Consider the following 7,351-nt stretch of genomic DNA (forward strand, 5'->3'; position numbering starts at 1 on the left):
TCTGTCTTTGTCTTTCTCTGGGGTACCCCTTCCCCCTTCCCTTCTCTCCCCATACTCAATAAACCTCATATAATATAATATCTGTTGCCTGGCATCTTATTATCTTATCATCTTATTTTCTTTTTATTAATTATAACAACCACATCTACTTCGTGGACACAAAGACCAGGTGCCTTTCTCTGGTCACCAGCTAGCAAGTGATGGACTACAGCTCTGGTCCAAGGCCTGGGCATGAGGGCTGAGCAGGCAGTTCAGCCAGCATCCCTCTTCATTCCGTCTCCTCCTTCCTTCCTGGATCTCCCTGGTACTGTGCAGGACCTCACTTTGAGTGGACTCTAGGAAAGAAACCACAGGGGTGCATCCCTGCCTCCTCCCTCAGTGTCACTTCCTCCTTGGCGTGAAATCACAGGTCATGAGTTCTGGCCTGTCACTGTCAGCGGGAATTTCCAGACACTGAGAGGGAGGGGATTTGGAAATGCATGTCAGAGACCCATGGGGAGAGGAACAGAGATGCAAGGCAGCTCCTGAGACAGCCAATGGCACTTTGGAAAGATCCTACAAAAGGAGGCAAGAAAGCTAAGACGCCAAGAATAACATCCCAAACAACTGCAAGCTGGAAAGATGGACTTATTCCAGAGAAGCTGTTTCTTTTAAATTTTTGTATTATTATTATTATTATTTTATTTTACTTGGTTTTGTTTATTTGTTTGTTTTTTAGCTTTTTGATGCAGGGTTTCTCTGTGTAGCCTTGGCTGTCCTGGATTCGCTTTGTAGACCAGGCTGGCCTGGAATTCAGAGATCTGCCTACTTCTGCCTCCCAAGTGCACCCAGCCGGCCGAGGGAAGCTATTGCAAAGAAGGAAAGACTAGGTTTGGTAGTGTGCAGCTGTCAACTCAGCACTTCGGATGATAAGCCATAAAAAGCATAAATTCAAGGCCAGCCTGGACTACACAGCACTGTCTCAAAACAAAAAGGGTGGGGGGAAAAGGAAGCAAGGAAAAAAAAAAAATAGGAACAAGTGGAGGGGGAGGGGAGGGAGAGGAGAGGGAAGGAGAGGCAGCAGCCTTTCAGGGCCATCAAGAACTGTGTGTCTCAGGAGGCGCCTGCCAACTGCCTCCTTCCAATCCACCACGAAGGCATGGGAGGTGGGGGGCAGGGGTGGGGAGGAACACAGGGACATGGACAGACAAGACTATGTAGCAACAGCATCTTGCTCTCTTACTCTGGTGAGAAAGAACATGTGTGGCCCAGACGTGGCTGGTGGAAACATAAAAGTAGCATAGATAATTGCACTATTTTGGAAATGCTCTTTAGAAAAACAAACAAACAAACCAACCTAGCTACTGGGGGCAGGGTATAGCTTGATGGTAGATTATGGGGTCTTGGATTTAATTCTCAGAACAAGAAATAAGTAGCTTATGGGATAAGGATCAAAGAAATAAAAACAGGGCTGGAAAGATGGCTCAGTGACTAAGAGCACTTGCTGTTCCTGCAGAGGGCCCGGGTTCTATTCTCAGTATCCCTGTGACAGCTCATAGCTAGCTTTAACTTCTTGGGAATCCAACGCCATCATCTGGCCTCACGGCACACACATACATACATGCAGGTAAACACCTACATAAATTAAAAACAAACAACCGCAAAGTAAAAACCCTTGCTGCAGCCCGGCGTGGTGGACCATGCCTTTAATCCCAGCACTCAGGAGGCCAAGACAGGTGGATCGCTGTGAGTTTGAGGCCAACCTGGTCTACAAAGTGAGTCCAAAACAGCCAAGGCTACACAGACTGATTAACTCTCTGAAGATGGAACAGGCAAACAGAAAGGCAGCCCTGCCACCAGGGGGCAGTGTAAGGCTCTCAGAGGACAGTTAACTGGAAGCCGGGCTTTGGAAGCAGCATGTCAGGTGCTGGATAAACCTTCAGTGAGAACCTTACATTGCCCCACCCCCACCTCCACCCCCAATCGGCCTCAGACCCTATGTCTCCCCACTTGGTGGCAGGGAATACACTGAGTATCTGGAAAGCAAAGATAGCCTGGAGCCTATTGTGGGAGCAAACATGTCTCTGAACACATCTCCAAAACTAAGCCAAAAATGGGGTTGCTAGATGTAGGTGTGTGTACCGAGGAATACCTGGGGCTCCATCCTAGGCCCTAGAAAAAGCTTATCTCTAAATTAAGTTTTAAAAGGTCAGCCAGAGCCGGGCGAGGTGGCGCATGGCTTTAATCCCAGCACTCGGGAGGCAGAGGCAGGCGGATCGCTGTGAGTTCGAGGCCACCTGCCTCTGCCTCCCAAGTACTGGGATTAAAGGCGTGCACCACCACCGCCCAGCAAGAAAAAGAAGCTTTAAAACAGGAAAAAGACACAATCCAGTTCTGTCTGTCTGTCTCTCTCTGTCCATGTCTTGATGCCAAACACAGGATGGTCCTGAACACTGACAGTAAGAGGAAAGAAATATTTTAGGGAATGCTGGGGTACAGGACAAAACTTGGGGACAGCCCTGTACCAAACCAGCAGTGCAGCAGCAGTTAATTCTGCAATGTTCAGCAGTCCTGCCCTGGAGGGCAGACAGTCCAAAGGTAGAGAGCCCCGTCTTCCAGGAAGGGGGCTTGAGTGGTGATAAACAGCATAGGTAGAGCTCAGAAACAGAGGTCCTGGATTCCTGTGAGGACCTGCAGAACACCAGAGCTCACTGTACCTGTGCTCAATAGTCCTGGGCTCAAGTCCCGCCTGGCCTAAATGACAAGGACTGAGCCGGGCCTCCCAGCATCCTCTGCAATAATCTGCAACACAGCAGGGAAGCCCTTGAATTAAGAGGCAGCAAAGGAACAGACCATAGGCCATATCCATCCTTGTAGCCAGCCCGGGGAAGAGACCTAGGGAGGAAGTGGGCAGCCACTATTTCGTGGAGAAGCCAGCAGGATCCCAGACGAGCTGCAGGCACAGGGAGAAATGTGGTGCCAGAGACCTCACAGGGAGGGATAGACAGGGCAGTGGGCATTTGTACAGGGTTCAGAGAAAGGCGTTCTGCTGGGCCTGGTGGTACAAGCCTGTAATCTGTAATCTCACCGGCTTGGGCGGGTGAGAAGGAAGAACTCAAGCTCAAGCCTGTCTGGGCTGCAGTGTGAGTTGAAGGATAGCGGGGTACCTTAGCACACTCTGCCTCAAGCAACAGAGTGAGGAGAAAAGTCTGGAGATACAACTCAGTGATGTGTACAAGACCTCAAACGAAATTCTCAGTACCACAAGGCATTAAAAAAAAAAAAAGGTTTAAGATTTTAGGAAAGCCGTTAGGCCAGGCGTGGTGGTACACACTTTGGATCCCAGCACTCGGGAGGCAGAGGCAGGCAGATATCTGTGAGTTCTACAAAGTGAGTCCAGGACAGCCAAGGCTAACACAGAGAAACCTGTCAAAAACAAAAACAAACAAAGATGTTAATATTAACTTATGCAAATGTCCAAGTGAAATCGGTTCCTTGTGAATGAGAAATGTGAGTTTGGCATTGAGTGTCACGTCTCACAGGAACCAAGATGACTGGAAACATCTGAGGACTCCTGACAGTGGCTCTTCTCCATTCTTCATTTACTCCAAATGGCAAACCATGAGGACCAAAGGGCAGGAAGCAGGTTACCATGGCAAATGTGGCAGAGTTTGCACCTGGTGCTATGGTGGCTGGTACAGGCATCAGCTCTACTTTTAGGAGGGGCAATGGACCCTTTGCCTATGCCCCTTTTCAAGAGACAAACAGTATATCCTCGACAAAAGGTGCTAGGCACTTCCCGTCCTGTACTCTCAGACACATACATACAAAGATGCCTCTTCATCAGTTATTAATTTTATTTAGGAGTCACATTAACAATAACCAGACATCATCAATCACTTATTTTCACATCACCAAGTTGTATTTTGCTGCAAATCTACTTTGTAAGCACGAGAGAATGTTTGTCACCCTAGTCCGGATGCTCCAGAGGGTCAGTCAGGGACCACCACACTGTTTTCTGTTGTTTTTAAGATAACACCTCACAATGTAAACTAGTCCAGCCTGAAACTCACTGTTAAGTCAGACTTACGCTTGCAATCTTCCTGCCTCAGCCTCCTGAGTGTCGAGATTACGGTACGCACACGACTCCTAACTGGTGACCATTTGGCAAAGCCCCGTAATGACAAGATCCAAAGGGTAAAATTATGCTTGGAACTTTCTCCCCTTCAGCCTTCAGCTTACAAGCTTTTTTAGCCTTTATTTTTATTTTGTGTTTTTGGATGTTTTGCCTACATGTATGTCTGTGCACCACTTGCATGTACTGCCCAAAGAGGCCAGAAGAGGGGGTCAGCTCCCCTGGAACTGGACAGTTGTGAACCATGATTTAGGTGTTGGTAATTGAACCTGGGTTCTCTGGAAGAGCAGACAGTGCTACCCCACCCCACCCTCAGAGACAGGGTTTCTCTGTGTAACCCTGGCTGTCCTGGAACTCTCTCTGTAGAACTCAGAGATCCACCAGCCTCCGCCTCCTAAGTGCTGGGGCTAAAGGTCCACCACCAAGCACAGCTGGCAGCCAGTGCTCTTAATTGATGAGCTGTCCCTCCAGTTCAGCGTGTAAGCTCCTGACCACATGTCCAGCGCTGTGGTGTGATACATAGCACAGGTGCTCTGGTCTCTTCACATGGGAAAACAGGGCCAGGCAGCAACTGCAGAGCAGCCAAGTGGCAAACTAGTAAGGACCAGTCTACAGGGAAATCTTTTGTTTGGTTGTTCCTGCCATGTCACAGGTCAACGTGTCCATGTTTCCACGGACTGCTTCCTTAGTCTTAAATACACTGTTGACAAATTCCATGCAGAATGACCAAGCTTGCAAATAATCTTTTTGTCTGTAGCAATGTACCAGAGGACACTGCATCTAACACCAACAGCACAATCAGAAAGTGATGTAAGCTGGGCGTGGTGGCGCACACCTTTAATCCCAGCACTCGGGAGGCAGAGGCAGGCGGATCGCTGTGAGTTCGGGGCCAACCTGGTCTACAAAGTGAGTCCAGGATGGCCAAGGCTACACAGAGAGACCCTGTCTCGAAAAAAAAAAACCCACTATATATATATATACACACATACATATATACATACATATCTATATTCTTAAAACGCAAACACCTAGTGTTGTTTCATAAATTATTTTAAGAATAAGCTGATTCCTACTCATATCTAGCCAATGGACAGGACATTCTCCACAGCTGGGTGGAGAACAGGGATTGACTCTGACATGAACTCTGGTGCCCCATATTTGATGAACTCCCCTTGGTGGGGAGCCCTGGTGGCACTCAAAAAAAGAATAAGCAGGCAACCAAGATGAGACTTGATAGCCTATGACCATAAAGTGGGGTAGGAGATCCCCCTCGGTCATAGACCTAGGGGAAGGGAATAGGGTGAAAGTGGGAGGGAGGGAGGAATGGGAGGATACAAGTGATGGGATAACAATTGAGATGTAATCTGAATAAATTTTTTAAAAAAAGAAAAAAAAAAAAGAATAAACTGATTATCACCAAGCATGGTGGCACACACCTATAATCCAAGCATGTGGGGCACACACCTATAATCCAAGCATGGTGGCACACACCTATAATCCAAGCATGGTAGCACACACCTATAATCCAAGAATGTGGGGCACACACCTATAATCCAAGCATGTGGGGCACACACCTATAATCCAAGCATGTGGGGCACACACCTATAATCCAAGCATGTGGGGCACAGAAGCAGGAAGATGAGTTCAAGTACAGCTTCAGCTACAGTTAGTCCAAGGCTAGCCCAAGCTACATGACACTGACAATTTTGTCACAAACAAAACCAAACCAAAATATAAACTGATTTTCTGAGGCCCCAAAGGTATATGGTTTATATTAACAAACATTTAATGAACTGGCTTAAATTAGGTTCAGTATTTCTTTGTAATTTTTATTTATTTTTTTAAAGATTTATTTATTATTTATACAGTATTCTGTCTGCATGTGAGCTAGCAGGCCAGATGAGGACACCAGATCTCATTATAGATGGTTGTGAGCCACCATGTGGTTGCTGGGAATTGAACTCAGGACCTTTGGAAGAACAGCCAGTGCTCTTAACCTCAAAGCTATCTCTCCAGCCCTAGTATCTGTTTTTAAAACAAATGTTTAAATGCTTCTAAAATATAAGTTCTTTACACTGCCATCAAATTTTGGCTTGTTTTTGACATCAAAAGCTAATAAATAATAGAAAACATTAATAAAATAAATACTAAGTGGGAACACTTAGCATAAGATAAGAACAGTGATAAGAATAAGAATACAAAGAAAAGGACGCGCACCTTCTGGTAGAAAAGTCGGGACAAAGGGCATATACTAAAGTTACGGAACTGCCTATGCTGTGGGGAGATAGCTAAGAACTTTGCTTATGATGTAATCATGACTAAGCATTGCTCAGTCTTCTTGGGCTAGACCCCTAGGAAGGCCAGTGGGGACCACACAAAACAAGAAATCCAGTATCCAGTCAGGAACCTTGCAGGGCCCTGCACATCCTGCCCACTTAACTCCATTGCTTCGGAAAGGATGCTGAGTCCCAGTGGCAATGTGTGCGTGAGCATCATGACAGCACAGCCTGGAGAGGCCTGGAGCCCTGGAGCTGGTGCAACAGGAGAGTGCTGAGCTGGGCCTAAGGCCTATCATCCCAGCACTTAGGAGACTGAGATGGGTCATGATTTTTGAGGCCATGGTAGGCTACACAGCACTCTCCAGGTTAGCCTGGGCTACATAGGGAGTTCCAGGCCGGTTGGGCTACCTAGTATATAATCTTGCCAGCAAACTTTACAACATTCTGTGGAGGTGAGCAACAACAGTTCCTCCCAGTACCTCTTCCCTGTACCGAGTCATGGTGGAAGAACTGGTCCACTGTGCAGAGTTCAGTTCTAGGCGGGTTTACCAGGTGGGCCCAAGTGGCTCGGGCATCCTTCCTGGCCTGCCTCTGAGGCCACTGCACCCTGCTGAGAACTGATATGAATAGGTGGACAGGGAAGGACGACCCTCCCACAGCAAAAGTGAGTGCCAGTGTGGAGACAAGCACTGGGGCGACACGTGCTGACCCTGAGGCACACAGGTCGTGTGGGAGCCAGGCACCTGCTCTTATGGCCCCGGCACAGCCATTTGGGCCACTGCTTCTTCTCCTTCCTTTGTGGTGCCTAGACCCTCAGGACCAGCTGAGGAAGCTCATGGGGTGGGAGGGAGGTCAGGGGAAATGGAGCCTGCCACAGTCCTCAGAGGCAGCACTCCCCTTGGTATCTGCTGTGTACCAGGCCGGTACAGGGCTCAGGAAGCACAGACACCAGAGACCT

Source organism: Acomys russatus, chromosome 25 (assembly GCF_903995435.1).
Source record: "Acomys russatus chromosome 25, mAcoRus1.1, whole genome shotgun sequence".
Lineage (NCBI taxonomy): Eukaryota > Metazoa > Chordata > Mammalia > Rodentia > Muridae > Acomys > Acomys russatus.